General features: G+C 48.6%; 1 pseudogene; it reads right to left on the bottom strand.

Moving 5' to 3' along the window:
* Window positions 1-3768: 3768 nt before the first annotated feature.
* LOC148094322 (endogenous retrovirus group K member 7 Gag polyprotein-like) lies at window positions 3769-5406 on the bottom strand (annotated as a pseudogene).
* Between the last annotated feature and the right edge of the window lie 14030 nt (window positions 5407-19436).

Below are 19436 nucleotides of genomic sequence, written 5' to 3' on the forward strand. Positions count from 1 at the left end.
CTCTACCGGGTGTAATTTCCTGCTCTTATTCTGTAGGTGGAGTTATTAATAGTCACATCAAGGTACCACTGAGGCGTCCATGTCTGGTGGGTGGTTGTGTCAATGGTGACACACCCTGTGGCCTCAGTGATGGCAGAGAGAAAAATGGGCAGCTCTCCAGTAGTCCCTGCAAACCTGAAATTGGACTGACGGAAGGCAGCCATGTGGCCGCTGCTGAGCCCCCCAAGCCCCCATGTGTAGTTGGTATAAACAGGAACGGGCCGAGGGCCCCATTCCGCAGCGTGGAGCATCGGGGGATCAGGCACATAAGCCCAGTATAATATACTTTGGCCCGTGCCGCAGGAGCTTGGCTCATCAAGAGCGCTACCATGGCCAAGATGGTCGTGGCAGGGGGCGTCCCTCCTTGCCCAGGAACCATGTCCTCATAAGATGGTTTTTAACCCTATCCCATCCCCATTCAGAGTGATTATATTTTCTTAGTAACACAAATCCATCAAAACTGAGCATGACATTGCAGTGACATTCTAACCTTCACACTTTGAATTTGATCTCCTATAAGTAACACAGCTTCTTCCAAGGCATTCAACTTATCCTCTAATTTCTTATCAATTCTTTCTGGAGTTCCCAAAGCATTAGATACATTTTTTGCGAACCCACTAATGAAACTCGCTGTACGTATTTCTTGAGTAAGAGCAATAACAGCAATAAAAGCAGGAGCGATAATAGAAACTAAAGCAGCAATACCGGCTGTCAACAGTCCCAAGAACCTTTTAGGTCTCTCCAACAGTTCATTAACTCTTGCAACACTTCACGTCCTTCATTAGCATACCAGCGTCCTTGCGTCTTAACCAGAAGCATTACAAACGGAGGTTGGTGCGATACCAACAAATCTAAGTCCGCCTCCCGCTGCACCCCCTCGGTCAGTCGCCTGGTCCCCGCGAACCGCACCAGCCTCTCCGGGAGCCACCGTGCCGCCTCGGATCCTGTGGGAAAACACAAACATGCCCTCGCCCCCAAGTGAGCACTGGATGGGGACCCGGCCACTGCCCCGGGGGCGGATCTTCCCACCACACCAGGGCGTAGGTAGACCGAGACTTGGCCTGCCAAAAGCGCTGTGCTGCAGAGGCCCTGGCGGTCCAGAGTTAAAAAATTAAGGATAAATAAAGTGTGGTTAAGGTAGTTCACTGGACTCAGGGGGTACAGCTCCCCCCTTTTTATTTTTTGCACCTGCACCTTGAGCGTCCCGTGGGCTCGTTCTACTATTCCCTGTCCCTGGGGACTGTAAGGTGTGCCCGTGATATGCTTGATCTGTAATTGCTGGCAGAATGTCTGGAACTTTTGGCTGCTGTGTCCTGTACCATTGTCAGTGTTGATAGACTCTGGAAGGCCCATGGTGGCAAAGCATCGGACGCAGTGGCAAGAACGTGTTTAGCAGCTTCTGCGGCCTGAGCTGTTGCAACCATAAATCCTGAATAAGTGTCTACTGTTACGTGGGTGTATTTAAGCCTTCCAAAGCATGGGATATGGGTGACGCGCATTTGCCAGAGGCGATTTGCCATCAGCCCACGCGGGTTAACCCCATGGTGGGGAACAAGTAAGGCGGTCGGGCACTGCTGACATTGTGTTAGTCTGTCCGGCCGCTTCCCTGGTGATCTTAAACTGCTGCCTGAGACCGTTGCTGTCCTGACGGTGTAGTTTATGGGATTGCTGAGCAAGCTGTTCCTGGGTAACCATGACTTGACGCGTGGCAGCCTCAGCTAGCTCACTGCCCAGAGGTAAGGGCCAGGTAAGTTAGTATGGGCCTGAACGTGGCCAAAGAAACAAGGGTGTTGGCGACCACAAATAACCTGCTGTGTAGTTCTGAATAAGGTTTGTACCTCACTATTTTGGGTCCCTATAAAGGGAACGGTCTCAATCTGCAGCGCGGCTCTATAAATGTACTGACTGTCTGTATATATATTGAGGGCTTGAGTTTGGCATTCCTGCAGCACGGCCTCTACGGCTTTCAATTCCACTACTGGCGCTGATGTGGAGCCCGTTGCCCAACTGACTGTGGTTCCGTTGACATAATAAGCGGTGGTCCCATTGGAGGACCCATCAGTATAAACAGTCAGCGCATGCGGGATAGGGGCAGTAACTACCCGTTTCGGGAACACAAATTCATGTAGTGCCGCAAATTGAAGTAGCTTATCAGATGGCACATGATTGTCAACTTGTCCAGAATAGCCAGCTAACGCCGCCCCCCAGGCATCACTATTCTGCAATAACCAATCTACTTGCTGCTTCGTAAAAGGGACAAAGATGGTTGGGGTTCATTGCCTGTTACCTTCCTGGATTCCAACCTGGTCATTTGCATTAAGGTAGCTACGGTGTCATGGTTGGGCATGAGAACCCGGGCTGGAGACACAGGCAGGTGCAGCCGCAACAAAGGAGCCTTCTGATAAACGACCGCATAGGGGTGTGCCGGGTGGGCAAGATGGAAGCCTCCCAGGTGGCATGATAGTCGAAATAAGGGGTCTTCCGTTGACCAAGAGCTTCCTCGACCTTGGCCAACGCAGCCCTCCCCTCAGGGATCAAGTGCCCCTCAGATGTAGGGTCGGCATTCCCCTTCAGGATGTCAAATCAGGGCTTAAGCTCTCCTGTTGTAATTTTTAAATGCGGCCTGATCCAGTTGATGTCCCCAAGCAGTTTCTGGAAGTCCTTGAGTGTTTTAAGGTTGTCCTTCCATAACTCCAGCTTTTGGAGACTAAAGTAATGAGGCTCTAGATGGTAGCCCAAATATTCATAAGGTGCCTGCTTTTGCACTTTCTTGGGGGCGATTACAAGGCCCTTAGCAGTCAACTGGTGTTGCAACTCAGCATAAGCCGCATGCAAGACCCCTTCCTGGGTATGGGCAATAAGAATGTCATCCATGTGATGAACCATATAGACCTCAGGATATTTCTCTCTGGTCTGGGCTAAGGCACTAGCAACACATTTCTGGCACAGGGTAGGACTGTTAGCCATGCCCTGGGGGAGCAGAAGCCAATGGTATCTTTTCATGGGCTCTTTGAAGTTGACTGAGGGCACACTGAATGCAAATCTTTTGCAGTCGGCTGGATCTAAAGGGATAGTATAAAAACAGTCTTTGAGATCTAAAATGATCTTGTAGGTATTCTTTGGAATGGCCATGGGTGAGGGCAATCCAGGCTGTAGAGCCCCCATAAACTCCATGGTCTCATTGACTCGCCTTAAATCTTGTAACAACCTCCATTTCCCTGATTTCTTCCTAATAACAAAAATGGGTGAGTCCAAGGGGAGCTTGAGGGGGCAATGTGCCCCCTCTCCAGCTGTTCCTGCACCAGCTGCTCTGCGGCCTTTATTTTTTCTTCTGTTAGGGGCCATTGATCAACCCACACAGGCTCCTCAGACTTCCAAGTGATGGGATCTGCGTGGATTGCAGGACAACCAATGACCCCCGCTAAAAATACCCTAACCCTGCTCTGTCAGGCCTCTTAGAAACCGCTATCACATGTTTGATCCCTTGGTTACGTTTTCCCAGCCCCTGAGAGGGCAGGAGCCCCTGATCAAGCATCTGCTGAGTAACTATGGCGTCAGGGCTAAAAAGATAGACCCCCATTTGAGCCAGCACATCTCGTCCCCATAGGTTAGTGGGAATGGTAGGGAGCACACAAGGTTGGAACGTTCCTGGTGCCCTTCATCATCCGTCCAAGTCAACAGGTCCGTGCTTTGCTCTGGGCTGCGGGCCTGTCCTACGCCTTGCAGCTGAGTGATAGCTTCCTGAGTAGGCCATTCAGGAGGCCACTGTTCCCTAGAAATCACAGAAACATCAGCCCCTGTGTCTAGGAGCCCTATGATTTTTCGGCCTTGCATACTTAATATCAACTCAGGCCATTCTAGTCCAATTTCTTGAAGCCAGTAAACATCTGAGGATCCGAAGCCTCGGCTTCCCCTCTGCCTCCGGGACTTGGTTCGCCCCTGTACTACTCGGGGGAGTAATATCAGCTGGGCTAGCGGCTGCCCTGACTGTACTACTGAAATGGTGGAGGGGGAGTGAGCCATGACCTTAATCTCTCCTGTATAATCCTCGTCAGTGACTCCAGGGGCTACTAATAGCCCTTCCATGGTGCTACTGCTGCGACCCAGCAAGAGTCCCACCGTCCCTGGGGTGGCAGGGGCCCATACACCCCAGTGGGCAGGGCCTGCATCCCCATTTCAGTGTCAATACTGTGTAGGCGGTGGAACAGAGGTCCAATCCGGAGCTGCCTGGGGTGGCTCGGTAGAGCAGTTGAATGGATTGGTGTCCCGGAGGGTCCCTTCGGGGAGGAAATTCTGGAGTGCCCCATAACATTGTTGCGGGGCCTGGGGCTGGCCCCTCCTCCCATTTCCCGGCAGGGGGGCTTCCTTGGGCATCTTTCTTGGACCTACATTCATTAACGCAGTGACTCCCCCTCTTACACCGAGGGCATAGTCCTGGCTCCCTTACTTCCTTTCCCCACCCCTTCTGGGAGTTCGCGGCCTGCCTTAGGGCAGTCACGCATTAAATGGCCCAGCTGTCCTCAGCTAAAACAGCTGCGGGGGACCGGATGTTCTTTTTTCTGCCCACCCCCCCCACCCCCACCCCCCGCTGCTGTGGGAACAGGATTTCTTTCAAGGGTTTTCCTTGCAGGGCAGCAGCCAGGGTGGCCCCTTGGATATAAGAAGGCCCTATATCTGAGCAAAGCCTGATGTAATCAGAAAGGTTCCCTTTCTTTCTCCAGGGTCTTAGCGCGGCCTGGCAAGCCGAGTTAGCATTCTCATAGGCCACTGCTTGACCACAATCATTGCAGCTTCACCGTCCCCAAACATTTTTCCTGCTGTCTGGAGCAACCTTGTGACCAAATCTTGGAACGGCTCATCTGGACCTTGCCGCACCTTAGAGAGGTCCTCAGTCTTTCTGCCTGTAGCGGGGAGCTTTTTCCAGGCCTCAGTGGCTGCATCGTTAATCTGGGCAGACGCCCCTTGGTCGTAGTGTAACTGATTTTGAGTGTCCCGGTACCGGCCTTCCCCCAGCAGCATCTCATATGTAATGGGAATCCCTTGAGCCCTGTTCATCTCTGCAATGGTCTGGCACTGCTCGTAAAACTCTGACTTCCACAATGAATAATCCGCTCTGCTAAGGCAAGTCTTACAGACGCTTTTCCAATCGTTGGGAGGCAGAGCGTCTGCCACCATCGCTTCAATCAGAGCCTTGGTGCATGAGGCGCTGGGGCCATATTGAGCACAAGCCTCTTTCAGTTCCTTCAGCTGCTGAAACGAGACGGGCTGGTGGACTCGCACCACCTGACCATTTTGCGTCTGTTCAAAAATGGGGAAGCCCTGGGGAAAGCCCTGTAAGTCCTCAGGCGCAGCGGCTGCTTGGCTCATGGTCAACTGGAGGGGGGAGAGACCTTGGCCCCCTGGCCGACTACTGGCCGAGGGAGAGCAACCTGCAAAGGCCGAAGGCCCCCCTCCCCCAAGAGCGCCACCAGAGGTGGGTCTCGCGGCTCAGGACAAAGACCTGCCACTGCGGCCGGGGCAGGACTGGCCTGTGGCACGGCGGGCCACAAAGGCACGCTCTGCGCCTCTTGTAGACAGCTATGCAGTTTTTGCATCCATTCTTGTAGCCCTTGCATTAGCTGCTCTAGATGTCCCAGCCGCCCTCCAGACCCTTCCTCCTTGGGCTTTCCCTCCATTACCAGGAGCCATTCGTCCTCCTCGCGGCATCGAGCCGCGGCGTCCTCTGAGTCTGCCTTGTCCCGCGGACGGAGCTCGTCGCCGTCCTCACTGCCCCCATCAACCCGCGCTAAGGCCTCTAAGGCCGGGGACAAGGATTCTCCGGCAGAGGCTTCTCTCTGTCCTCCGGAGCCGCAGCCCCGGGACCGCCGTCCTCTGTGGCCGTCTCCCACCGCTTGCCCTCTGGGTCATGATCTAGACAGTCCCCAGTCAGGGCCCAGAGGGAAAGTGTTTCTACCAGCACCTCCGAGGGCCCATGGAGCGAACAGTGCGTCTGCAGCTGTTTTCCAACCCGCTGCCACGTTTCCCTGTTAACTGTGCCCTTTCGGGAACCAGGGGCAGCTCTCCTCTACAAAGCTCAGAAGCTTCAATATCTGTGCACTAGTGACCTTAGTTCCCCTGGCTTTAAGCATGCTTTTCAACACCTGAACGAACAGTTCTATACTATTTCCCTGTCCCATGATTTATTACTCCCGACTGTAAATTGTCGCGCACCAACCTCTTACTTTTGTTCTGGGACCCGTCCCTCCTCGACGTCCTTCACCGGTTCCTTACTCTCAGGTCCTGTTCGGGCGCCACTTGCCGGAGCCCGTCTGCAGAGTCGAGGGGTCCTGAGGAAGGGGTGAGGATGGAGAAAAGACAGACACAAAAAGATGGGATCGGGAGGACTGCAGCTCCTGACTACCGCAGCCCCGAGTTTATTTTCCCAGCTCAATTTACACAGACACTGTTGATTTTGCTGAATAGCGCCCCGCCCCGCATTCCTTCCCCTGGCCCCATTCAGAGTAGTTCCTTCAAGGCCCTGTGAACGCTCTTTAGAGTAAACACCCTGCCTCCTGCAGGAGCTCAGACCTTGGTAACTGTCTGTATCTCGGCTTCTAATGGGAACTTTGGGGAGGATTGAGTCCTTGGCTGGTATGTGGCTTGACTGCCCTTTGATCCTTCAGGCCCAGACCAGCTTCCTGATAAGCCTTTCTGGAATTTCTGGCCGCAGGTTAAATTAGTATGGCCTTGGTGCCTCAAGGTCTGGGTCAGGGAGCAGGAGAGCAGATCTGCAGCTCAGCCAGGCAGCTCCTCCGTGCCTGGGGCACAGCGGCTCCCCACAACTTAGATTCTCCCTTAAGGATTCGGAGCTGCCTTGACCTAATGCTGGGTACGCTGAACACTGTGGGACAGATGAAAGGACCGCACCCATTTCAGCTTAAAATTAGGGGCACAGAGGGGTGGGGCAAGTCCCAGCTGACAGATGCCAATGGGGGACATTTTAAGAAGAAGAAATTATGACAAGACAGGAGTGACCGCAAACTGGGGGATGTGCAGAAAGGAGTACGGTATTCCAAACTGCTACTATTTTTTTAAAAACTTCCAGCTCTTCATTACATTACAGAATTCAACACACGTTTTGTAATTACTGACCGGTTCAACAACAAATTAGGAAAAAATTTTAGGATAAATTCTATGCAGTTTTACAAAACATATTTGCATTTAAATATTCCATTCAAACCAATCTCTTGAGATTCCCTATAAATACAAAGGAACTAAAATCAGATGATAGGTTCAGGCAGGGGAAGCTGGGAACGAATAACTAATATAAATTTGGGATAGGGCTACAGGGTGCAGTGAGTGTCCTGCTCCAGGAGCCGGCGGGGACCCCAGTGGACGGGTTGAGCGCAGGAATATCTGCACCCCGCGGGCCCCTGACACTGATTCCACAGCCGGGGCTCTGTCCCTCCTTCCTCAGCTCCTGGGCCCCGGCAGGTCACCCTTTCAACCCGCGGGGCCGCTCTCCCCGCAACATGACTCCCCTGCGGGTGGTGAAGCCGCCCTCACGCACTCACCTGCTCACCTTCCCCCTCGCAGGGAGCTGTCCCCAAGGTGGGGGAAGGTCACCCCCAGGGAGCTCCCGAAGGTGCTCCCGCCCGAGGTCCCGCCAACGGGTGGGCCGCAGCCTCGGGGGAAGGGAAGTGGGCGGCCTCTGAGCGCGGGGCTGAGGGCGGGTGCGAGCCCTGGGGGTGGGGGAGGGAGGCGGGCGGGCGGGGTTGTGCCCAGGTGACCGAGACTAAGTCCCATGGCACCGAATTGAGCGTTTGGAGATTTATTTGGCCACCGTCGGAGGCTCCGGGGCTCCTGCCCTAAACAAACCCGCAGCCCCAGCAGTGTTTGCGGGAGGATATAAAGGCAGAAAAACAAACTCCTCTCTGTCTGGGAAGGGGAGCAGCTGGGTCACGGGGCCGGGCGGGGAGCTGGCGGGGCCGCCGAGGGAGCTGAGCCCCGGCTCATTGACTCTCCAGTCGGCGTCCTCGGGGGGCCGCTCCTCTGCGCAGGGAGGGGGGAGGGCAGCGCTTCTGCGGGAGGGTCCGCTGCTCGGGCTCAGCCTAAAGTGGCGGCTGCAGGGTGGAGGGTGGGGCGCTGTGCTTCAGGCGGCTGGGCCCGGGTCCGAGCGCACCCCGCCCGCTCCGCCCGGAGGAAGAGCCGCCCTCACCCGGAGAGGAGAAATCCCGCAACTTCGGAGAAATGCGCCCCCTCCCCCTCACGCCCCCAAGAAAGAAAACCTTTGGGGGGGGCCTCCTGGGCTGGAGGCTGACTTGGGGGGAAGGGGGACTTCCGTTCCTCCAGCGGGTGCGGGGCCCCGGGCCAGGCGGGGCTGGGGCGGGGGCGCTGCGTCCCCTCCAGCCCTGTCTCCCCGCAGCAGGGAGGGTGAAGGAGGGAAAGACACTCACCTTCCTGCAAACGGGAATTTAAAAAGCTGGGGCAGCAATACTCATATCTGACAAATAGACTTCAACATGAAGGCCACAGCAAGGGAAAATAAGGTCCCTACACACTAAAGGAACGGATCCAACAAGGGGCATAACCCTGTAAGCACATGTGCGCCCCAGACAGGAGCACCTCAATATGAAAAGAGCTTCTGCAGACGTTAATGGAGACATCGGCAGCAATGCAGCCATGGGAGGGACTTCAACATCCCGCCCACCTCACTAGGGAGATCTCCCGGACAAAAATCAGCAAGGGAACAGGGACTCTAAATGACACACTAGGTTAGATGCATTTAATCAACATTTACAGAACATTCCACCCCAAAGCCGCAGAAGAAACACTCTTCTCAAGGGCACACAGGACATTCTCAAAGATGGACACATGTTAGGATACAAAACAAGTCTCCACAAGTCCAAGAAGATTTAAATCACATCAAGCACCTTCTTGAATACAGTGCCAGTGGGAATGCAGACTGGTGCGGCCACAGTGGAAAACAGTGTGCAGTTTCCTCAGAAAATTAAATATGGAACTGCCAATTAACCCAGCGAGCCCACTTCTAGGAATATATCCTAAGAAACCCAAAGCACCCTGTATTCATAGCAGCACAATTTACAATAGATAAGATCTGGAAACAGCCCAAGTGCCCATCAGTAGATGAATACATTAAAAAACTGTAGCACATTTTCACCATGGAATACTACACAGCTATAAAAAAGGATCTCTCACCTTTTGAGTCAGCCTGGAGGCACCTGGAGAGTATTATGCTAAGTGAAATAAGCCAGTCAGAGACAGACAAGTACCAGAGGATCTCACTCAGATATGAATCTAATGAACAGAACAAACCAATGAACAAAATAGATCCTGAGAAGCACAGAACAGACTGACAAACCTCAGAGGGAAGGTGGAGGTGAGGGGTGGGGAGCGATTAACCTAAGAGTTTATATGCATATAAGCATAACCTGTGGGCACAGACAATAGTGTGGTGAGGGTTTGGAAAGGGGGGATGCTGCTAGGTAGAGGGGATCAATGGGGGCAAAGGGACATCTGTAATACTTTCAACAAGAAAGATAAATTTAAAAATAACAACAAAAAAACCACACCACAGAACTTCAAAGTATATCCCAAAGACAAAAAGAACTACAAAGAAATCCTAAATTGAATCCAGTTACTTTAGTGTTAGTAAAACAATATTTGTATTGTTATTTTGAAAAGATTAGATATACATATATTGTATGTTAAAGCAAATAAGTAATTATGTTGATGTTATTAGGATCTCAGGTTTTCAGGGTAAAAATATACAAATATACAAATATTTTTTCCCCAAACATTTTTATAATTTATATATTTTTCAAGATGTTAAGCAAAAATTCTATAATCTTCCATTGATTTGAAAACATCAGTATGAATTCATGATATATTTTTCCCTTTCTATGAAAATATGTTTCCTAGTCTGTCCACTAAAAAGACCTGAAAGAAATGATGCCTAGTGGCAATGGGCTTTCCTACTCACTATCACCTAGATGGTGGTCTCTAAACACTATTTCCCAGTAAAAGTAGCTAGACTTCCTTGCCCAGGTCTAATACAGGACACTTACAAAATGCCCCTTAAGTATCTTGTCATGCCAGAAAGAAAGGACCTATCAGAATACTAGGGCCGAAAAAAAAGATCATTATCCACAGGGGTTCCCACTTCCTAAAGATGGGACAATTTAAACATGACTACAGTGGATTGAATCACATATAACCCATGTGTTATAAATCTATACAATTCCATGAGTTCATAAAGATGCTTAACAAAAAGTAAAACTATAAACATTTGGAAGTAGCTCTTCTGAAAACTGGTGCTGAAAGGGAAAGCATCAGGCACTAATTCTGCTTTCCTCATAAAATCTGTACTTCAGAGTAATAATTGGATGAAAAAGGAAAAGTCTTTATAGAAGAATTGCAGCTAATCAGAGCTAAAGCAATAATAAAAATGTAAAACTCATCATGTTTCAAGCCTTAATAAGATAATGCATCCAAGCAATGAATCAAGGGATGCCAAAACCCTTCCATGAAAGGTGGATCAGGTTCATTCTGTCAGTCTTTTGATTTTTGTGTATGTTTAAATGTTTCCATAATAAATGTTTCATCTTTAGGTTCCTTGTTCCTAGCATAGCACCTGGCATGTAAGAGTCAACTACTTTTTTTTTATTGTGACTAAGTTCAGTCATGCCTTATCTGTGTTCCTCAAACAGCTCCCCATTTTTAGGAAATCTTTTGTTTCTGTCTAAACCTGTGCTGCTCACACTTCAATGTGCCTGAGGGTCGTGGAGTGGGACTGGAGGTTCTGCGTTTCTAATAAGCTCCAGACGGTGATGCGTTTCCTTGGCTGTGGACCGTGCTTTGGGTCTCAAGGATCTGAACCAGTGATGTAGTTAGTGGACAAGATGTGACCTCATATCCAATGACAGGAATAAGAAATAGAAATACATTATAGCTGTTTACTCATTCCACCCATTTTAGGGCACAGCATTGAAAAAAAATCTAGCACATTGAGCACGTTGACCCGGCCCCTCAACCGCCACTGTTGGACGGGGCTGTGGGAGCCCCTGGCTGCCATCGGGCTGCGTCTGGGATGATGCCGCAGCCGGTCATGGCCCGGGGACGGCCACATGCTGCGGGAAACAGTGCGCGGGCAAGGCGGCAGAGAGCTAGGGCCAGACAGTATGTATTTGTTGGCTTTGTTGGCCACAGGGTCTGTTGGAACATGAGAGTAGACAATATGTAAACAAAAGGAAGGGGTTGTGTTCCAATAGAGCTTTATTCACTGAAATTCAAATTTCATATAATTTTCACATATCACAAAATATTATTCTTCCTTTGATCTTCTACCAACATCTTAAAAATACAGAAAATGTTCTTAGTTCACAGGCCGTGCAGAAACAGCAGGTTACATTTCAGCCATAGTTTGCCAACCACTGGCTTAAAAGATGGAAAGTCAATTATTCTTATTTTTGGGTTGTTGCTTTCTTACTGCTACTATATATTTTTTCAACCCACTCAAAAAGTGCATATTCCTAAAAAGTAGACCCCCAGCTCATGCTTTCTCAGAGCGCAAGGATCTTCTCAGGGGTGTTTTTAATCTCTCTCTGAGGGTGAATTCCAATACAAATCGGTATCTTCACACCAACACCTTTCAGCAACATTACCAGGTCTTAGCTCCCACAGAGAAGGCCATTACAACCAGCTACTGCAGTTCATGCTAAGGTATTCATTGGAGTGTTACTTAGAATAAATTTTAGAAACCAAACAAACAGTTAAATAGAAATTATGGAATTATGTGATTCTATCAGGTCACCACTAAGTGGAAAAATACTGGTAGAAGAATAGAATTTACAATGTGATCACGTTTTACGCATTGATGAAACAAGTGTGATTTGTAATATTTAACATCAATCTAAATACACTCACAGATTTACTGAAAGATTAGAAATATATTTAACCCCGAGGTACCAAAGGAGTTTTAGAATAGACTCTATTTTTATAAGGTATCCTAAATGTCAGGCTACAGTTTGAAGCTGTGTATCATGTTCTTCAATATTAGAGTTCTGCTCAATCTAAGTTTTGGGTACAGCAAAAAGTTGAATTGTGGCTCAGTTATGTTCCACTGAGTTGCAAGAGAGCTTTAGCATATCAAGGATAAAGGGCTTCCACTCTTAAGGACAATCAGATCACGGATGGAATGAACCTTCTGTTGATAAACATAAATCCCAGGTATATAATCTACATCCTAAAGTCAAATTCATTCACAGAAAACCACTTGTACATATAGTGTAAGCTGCTGCTGTAATGAAAAGCAAGCACTTCTCAAAGTCCATAAACTTTAATTCACCACTTGCTAATATCTTTCCTATTATACACCAAACATTATATAATGTTTCTATCATATATCCTTCCCTATTAATAAGTGGGTCCTTCTGGGGCTCTCGTGGACCTTTCTTTCTGCAGAAAGAATTAGATTTTGCTCTAGGCTCTGAAATGGGACAGAATGGTCTATCAATTGAATGATCTCAATGTCCATTCTGAACTCAGAGACACTCCCTATCCCAAAATTGTGTAGAACCATATTTCCCAATGTAGCCTCCCTGAGTTTCTGCAGTGAGATCAAATAACAATGTCAAGATATAAGAATTAAATATTCCAAATTAAATTTTATAAAATATTTTCCAAATTATGTAAATATGTAGTGATGTTCCAAAATTAAAATAACTTCTCTCATTAATTTCCTAGTGACATAATTAAAGGATTATAATCTTAAAAAATTAAAATCCAAAATCTTTCTGTTGAAGTCCAAAAGAGCGAAAGTGTAAAAAAGTCCTGATGTCCTTGCGCATTACTAATCCAAAGAAATTAAAGTCCCGAATCCCACCTTAAAGGCCGGGGTCATTCTTTGCAGCGCCCCCTCCTGCCCGACTTCAGGGAGAGGAGCCCCGGGTCTGCGTTCCTTCGGCAGCTGCGGCCTTTCCGGGAGGCGAGCGCAGGACAGCGAAACCCTGTGTGTCCACCGCGGAGCGGCTCGGGAGCCCCCCTCGCGGGGACTCAAAGCACAAAAAATTTGCAGCAATTGTTTCCCACGCCTACACATTTTAGAAAACAAAGCAGTCCCCAACTTCCATTCCAGTTATCACACATACAGTCCTGGTCCAAAACCCAGAACTTAGTATTGTCAAAGACCATGCTAGAAACTCAGAAGGACCTAAACAAGGAATAATGGCTCCAACTTCACCCACATGCTGACCAGCCCGGGATGCTTGCTGGGCCCATGGTCACGGGAGACAAGTGCTGTCCCTCCACCCAGCAGGACAGTGTCAGTCAGTCTAGTAAGAAATGAGGAACGCCACACGCGACAAAACGGGGGAACTTTGCCATCACGCTGAGTGAAAGGTGCCAACCACAAGAGGCTACACAATGACTGATCCCATTTCTAGGCAATGTCAAGAACAGGCAAATCCATAGGGAAAAATAAAAGCGGATTTGCCGTGACCAGTAGACCGGGGAGGGGAGAGTTGGGACTCAGGGCTTATATGAGCAGGGTTTCTTTTTGGTGTGATGGAAATACTCTGGAATTAGGGAGTGGTGATGGTTTGACAACATGGCTGATGGACTAAGAATCACTGACTTGTACACTTTCAAACAGTGAATGTTACGTTACATCCCAGTTTTTAAAAAGCAATTGGGAGAAACCCCCCATAGCGGTTCAGTCTGACCCCGTGGGATTCACTGTGCAGCCAAGATGTAACAGGGGCTGTAATTCACTCGCACACCCGGTTGTCATTTAAGAAATTCCTGCCTTTGTCTTTAAAGTGCGCGGTGGCCGCAGGCCCGGGGGGGCCTCACTGAGAGTCTCCCCGCAGCCTTTCCAGTCTCAGCTTTGACTTCGCGCTGCGGGCCCGCGTCCCGGCGCCTTCACGCTGCAGGGCGCTGGGCTCACCTCGGGACGCGGTCTCCACGCTGTCCCCGAGCCGGTGCTGGCCCCGGGCCACAGCGCCGCTCCGTTTGCTGTGACTGCCTCAGCAGGGAGCCTCGTCCCCAGGGAAGGCTGTCCCGCCCGCGGGTCCCCACGGCCGTCCCAGCTGGAGAACTGCAGCCAGTTCTGGGAGGAAATGGCCCTGCGAAGTGGCCCCGGCGGCCTCCGTGTCATCCCGCCGCAGGGGTGTCCCCGGGCCCAGGCCTGGTGCCCGCGCTGCCCCGTTTCCTCCGCCCGCGGCTCCAGCGGGACGTCCCAGGGGCCCGCTCAGGGGCCTCTGCCCTTCCCTCCAGCGGCGCCGCGCCCTCTGCCGGCCTGAGCACTTTCTTCTTCCTTCCCATTGATCTTTGCTTGAGGCGTTTTCCTAATATATTCCTTTGGATCTTATTTTATGCAGTTTTCCACAGTGAGATGTGTGGGAACAGCAAGCTCTGCGCCTACCAAAAGCACCTGCTATTGAAACAGATTTTATCCACAACTAAATTTCCCGGATTAGATACCCCCCAGGAGAGATCATCCCATCAGACCACCATCTGTAAGAAAATCAATAACCCAGTCAATACACTCTTTCCTTTCCCTCCCTCTCTTATAGTTCATCTTTTCTGTGTCTTCCCTCCAATCTTAACCATAGTTTCTTGAACCTGTTTTCCCAGGTTACAGCAGACAATGAACGGTCTCCTTAGAGTCACTCATTTGTTTAGGTTTAACACTCACCTAACCTGACTTCCCCTTTCAAACCTGTCCTGATATTCTGTAGCCCATTCATCCATGTTCCAGCATGTATCAGTACTTCACAGATTTTTTCTTTTAATACTTATCTAATGCCTCTGGGGAGTTTGTGGATGATAACTCTTTCATTGGGTATAGAATTTTTTATTTTTTGTTAATTCTCACCTGAGGGTATTTTTCTCATTTACGTTTAGACAGAGTGGAAGGGAGGGAAGGAGGGAGCGTGAGAGAGAAACACTGATGTGAGAGAGAGACACATCGACTGCTTGCCTCCCACGCTCGCCCTGACTGGGGCCAGGGATGGAACCTGCATCCAGATCTGTGCCTTGACCAAGAATCAAACCCTTTGGTGCACAGGCCAATGCTCTAACCACTGACACACACCGGCCAGGGCTAACACTATTCTTTTAGTAAAAGTATCTTTTCACTAAAAATTGACACAGCACACATATAGAAATGCTGTACACAAAACAGTTTATCATTAATCTTATAACAGCAAGGAAAAATGATTGATATTTTTTATGGCCCAAATGATATATTTATTTTTTAAATGGAACAAATGTTAGGCCAGTGTACTTCAGTACAACTGCTAATAATAAATACGTGCGTGGACCACACACACAGTGGACTAATGGGCTGTAACTAGCCTGATGTTGACCTGGACCCAGCTCCGACACGGAAAGGAAACTCTGGACACTGGCTTTACTTTTAGCTCCACCGAAATCCCAGCTCCACTTCTCTGACTGGACTAAAGGAGATGGGGCTTTGGAAACCCAGGGATGTAATTCCGTGGAAATAAAGCTTCTTACCAAACCTCATCCTCCCGTGGGGGCCTCCAGAAATGCTTCTTCCAGCGGTACCCCAAGACCACACTTCCACCGATAACAATTTGTTACAGAGCCAGAGAAAACTAACACACTAATAAAGGACACCTACTTTTAAAACCCACTATCTACATAATCATAGAGAGATATTCTGTTTTTCCTTTGCAATTTCGACAAGAAGTGGATTCCAACTCTTCTCCCACCCTTTTTTGAAACCTTGCTTACATAAGAAAAATAATATTCTAGGCATTGGAAAAGAAGCAACAAAACTATCACAATTTATAGATTACATGTCTGTTCATGTAGAAGATCCAAAAGAATCTGCAGATAAAATATTCAAGTAAGAAAAAATGAGAGTTTTGCAAAATACTGAATCCAAGCTCAAAATGCAAAATAACAATTTTATTTCTAAAAGCTGGAAAAAGAAAATTGATTTTTTAAATGACATTTATACTAGGATCAAAAGTATTAAATAATTGAGAATATATCTAAAAAATATATGCAAGATCTCTATGGAAAATATTTTTAAACATTGAGAGTTAATCAGACAAACTATTAAATAGTTTGGAAAACTCAATATTATACATGCCTTTTCTCCACAATTTATTTACAGATACAATGCAATTCCAATCAGAATCCTTGCGGTATATTTGTAGTGCTTGACAAGTTGTTTATAAAAGGTTTTTGGAGCCCTCTCCTGCTTCCTTCTCTTCCAAACATTTTGGTTCAAAGGCATGGGGACAGAGGCAGGGAGGTGCGGTGGCCCAGAGCGAGGTGCTGGAGCCCGGATGGAACGAGGAAGGCGTGAGTCTGGGAGGGCCCCCTGCACAGTGTTGGCGCTGGAGCCAGAGCACCCCGAAAGGCGGGCGACAGGGCAGGAGGGGTCAGACAGCAAGGTCAGGGGCACCCCGCAGGCAGGACCGCCCAGCCTGGCCTTCAGAGCCGACAGGGTAAGTCATCTGCAGAAGAGGTGGCCCGGCACAGGGTGAGGAAGGATGGGGTGAAGCGGGCACATGCCTGGAAGGGACAGCAGTGGAGACAACCCAGTGTGGGGGTCACAATCCAGGTGGGAGGGAGGGGACACGTGCGCAGGGGCGGGGCGACAGAGCTGGTTACCCACAGGAAGCCTGACCAGATAATCAGATACTGCGGGTGGGGCCCGCTTACTGCCAGGAAAGGGACTAAGAAGGGAAAGGAAACAACTAGCATGAACCCCGCGGGATAGATTGGTGAGAACTCCTGCTTTTCAATATATTCCCAGAGAACTGCAGACGCGTGTGCGCGGATGTGCGTGTCCTCTGCACACACACGGTCCCTGCTGCTCTGAGGGGCCCGTGAGCAATGAGCCCGGGAGCGGCGCGCACCCCACAGCCAGCGCCGGGCCTCGGTCTCTAAACGTCCTCGCCCCTAAGAGGAGTCGGGGCTCTTATGGGAAAGGCTGATTCCAGGGCTGGGCAGGAAACCGCAGGGCGAGCCTGGAACATCCTGTGCCCAGAGAGCAAGGAAGAGCTCAAGGGAAAATGGGGACAGGTCAGAAAGACAGGAGGGCACCCCGAAAGGCCACCACGGGCCCAATGGGGGGAATTAAGCACCAAAACAGTCAGCTTTCCCTTCTCCCTCGTGCCCACTTGTCTTTAACTGTCTCGGTGCAGAAGGGATGGCGGGATGAGGGCCCCAGCACCTGGCAGACAACATGGTACCGGCTGATTCCAGCAGGAATCATCGCGGGCGCTGTGCCAGCTGCGAGAAATTCAGAGGAGGGGCCAGGTATTGGCACCGCTCAGAGGACCCCGCACAAGGGATCTGTGACATACAAAACATAAATAGGAACTTCACTGTGGGCGAGCCCGGCAGACGCTTCTTAACCGCACGCTCCAGGTCAACAGCGCCAGGCCTGGAGCCGAGCGTGTGCCCCAGGTCGGCTGTGCTGGAAGGTCCGCGTCGCTGCGGGACGCGCCCGCCCGGACGGCATAACCTGCGCTGCGTGAGGGAGCTCCACGCGGCCCCGAACGGGAGTCCACAGAATAGCTGCCTGCACTCTTCAAACTGGAAGTCAGGAAAAGCAAAGGAAGCCCGAAGACTGTCCCAGATGAAGGAGACTAAAGAAACGGGACAATGGGCACAACACAGCGTCATGGATGTTCTTTGACTATAAAGGATATTACCGAGACAATAGGAAAATCTAAATGATATCCAAGATTACATATTAATACTGAACCAATTTTAATTCCCCCATTTTGATAATTATACCGCAGTTCGGTAAGATAATTCCGTTTTCATAGGAAATGCACACTAAAGTACTGAGGAGTAAAGAGGCATGTGTGTAACTTTCAGATTTTATATATATGTGTGTGTGTATGTGTCATACCTACATTTATATTTATCTAGGAAGAGAGGAGGGAGGAAGGGTAAAGCAAATGTAGTAAAATGTTAGCATTTGGGGATGGTACCCAGGAATTCTTCCTACTATTCTTGCAGCTGTTTTGTAAGTTTGCAACTGCCAATACAGAGTTTTCTAAAAGAAAAATAAATTCAGAAAAATTATTTTAACAAATTGTAACCCATTGAATAAAATAAGCCATGAGCCTATATTGATAAATGAGTCAATCAGAAGTGTAGGGAAGAGATAGCTCCACAGTCCCAAAGTACTTCCCTATAAAACACTTAATTGCTTGTAAAGTGAGGAGGGAACATTACAGAGGAGAAACCAAGCAGGTACCACCCTCCCTGACCCACATTAACATCACCAAGAATGGCAGAGCAACAGCGTAGGCCCCACCACAGGACACAGTTAGAGGAGTGTAGGATGACTTCTGTGATGCTCGGGCTAAAAATGCATAACCAAAATCTCATCATAAGGAAACATCAGAAAAATCCACCCGAAGGACAGTCTACGTTACGGAGCTTACTCTTCAAAAGACCCAAGGTCACGAAAGCCAAGGAAAGACTAAGGGCCTGCTCCAGACTGAAGGAGACGAACACACACTACAGCTAAATGCAACCCAGGGATCTGAACAGGATCCTTTTGCTATAACAGACACTACAGACAAGTGGCAAAAATGGAAAAGAATATGAGGATGAAATAATAGAATGTATTCGTGTTAATTCCTGATTGTGAGGGTGGTCTGGTAGCAAGTGGAAGGTGCTGACTGGTAGGAAATAAACACTAAAGGAATCGGGGTGTTGGCATAATGTCAGCAATTTACTCTCAAAGGGCTCAGGGGAAAAGAGTTCTTTGTACTAAAACTTGGAGTTTTCTCTAACTTTAACACTATTTCTAAAAAATAAATCAATAGAAAAGCCTTAGGCAAACTTTATTTCCCCACAAGGAAAGATGTATGAATCAGTCTAAAATAACATGCGATGAGTCTAATGGCAATATAACTAACAATTGTAATAGATCCCAACATTGATGGCAGCCACAGCAGCAGATATAAAAGTGATGTCTGTCTAAATCTTTAGGATCAAATATAGTGATAAAATTGGAATAGATAAAAAAGCTATCAATTAACACCACTAAAGTGTGAAGGACATTTTGGTGGTTTGGGTGTGGTTTAAACCGCTGGTATTTGGGCAGTTCCAGTATATAAACCTCCATAGTGCTGGCTTTCAGTTAGAAAACATGCTTGAAACTTAGATGCCAAGAAACATAGTTTAAAATACTATAAATTTTCAGCACACACATGATCCAGAAATATTTTTCTTTAATAAAGATCTCACATGTTATGCGTTTAATGGAAAACAATTATTGAAATGTTATGTAAACAGTCCAGTAAATAAATTTTTACTATTTGTTTCAGATCATATAATATTTCCTCAGAATCTGTGCATATTCTCGTGATGTTTTCACAAGTAGATCTTGT

The sequence above is a fragment of the Miniopterus natalensis genome, chromosome 1 (assembly GCF_054644295.1).
Source record: "Miniopterus natalensis isolate mMinNat1 chromosome 1, mMinNat1.hap1, whole genome shotgun sequence".
NCBI classification, from domain to species: Eukaryota; Metazoa; Chordata; class Mammalia; order Chiroptera; family Miniopteridae; genus Miniopterus; species Miniopterus natalensis.